The 778-nt window shown below is 38.6% G+C and overlaps 1 non-coding gene across 1 annotated transcript; it reads right to left on the reverse strand.

Annotated features, from left to right (window-relative positions):
- Positions 1 to 455: 455 nt before the first annotated feature.
- LOC111722924 lies at positions 456 to 562 on the reverse strand. Its single transcript, XR_002771554.1, has one exon. It is a non-coding gene; the product is annotated as a U6 spliceosomal RNA (small nuclear RNA).
- Positions 563 to 778: the final 216 nt, after the last annotated feature.

Raw genomic sequence — 778 nt, forward strand, 5'->3', positions numbered from 1 at the left:
TTAGGTGAGATCCCACCTCATGCCCTCCCTCCTTCTGCCAAACGTCCTCTCCTCCCCCCCCCACCCACTTCCCTCTGCCCCTGACAAACTGGACTATAGTAGTGTTTTATGGTTCTTATGAGCATGTAATTGTTTATATATTGATTTCATATTAGTATGGAGTACATTGGATATTTATTTTTCATTCTTGTGATACTTTACTAAGAAGAATATATTTCATCTCCATCCAGGGAAATGTAAAAGATGTAAAGTCTCCATCTTTTTTAATGGCTGAATAACATTCTGTGGTATACATATACCACAGTTTGTTGATCCATTTATGGGTTGATGAGCATTTAAGTTGCTTTCCACAACTTGGCAGTTATGAATTGAGCCACAATAAACATTCTAGTGCAAATGTCTTTGTGGTAAAATTATTTTTGTTCTTCTGGATAGATACCTACTAATGGGATTACAAAAATATGGAACACTTCACAAATTTGCGTGTCATCCTTATGCAGGGGCCATGCTAATCTTTTCTGTATGGTTCCAATTTTACTATATGTGCTGCTGAAGCAAGCACAACCTATTTATATTTTCATTTTAGAGGTAATCAGAGACTTAAATGGGGATGGTTCCATGGGATGGAACCTCACACATTAGGCAGCTGAGAGAAGAACTTCTGGCAGACATGGCTACAGAGCTAGAATCACCCAGAGCCAGCCAGCTCTGTTTCCAGAAATGGTTTCATTTCTAACATCTTACCCTAGATATGTTGGAGGAATCTTTTCCAATGGTT

The sequence above is a fragment of the Otolemur garnettii genome, unplaced genomic scaffold (genome assembly GCF_000181295.1).
Source record: "Otolemur garnettii isolate 467f Iridium unplaced genomic scaffold, OtoGar3 scaffold00006, whole genome shotgun sequence".
In the NCBI taxonomy this organism is placed as follows: Eukaryota; Metazoa; Chordata; class Mammalia; order Primates; family Galagidae; genus Otolemur; species Otolemur garnettii.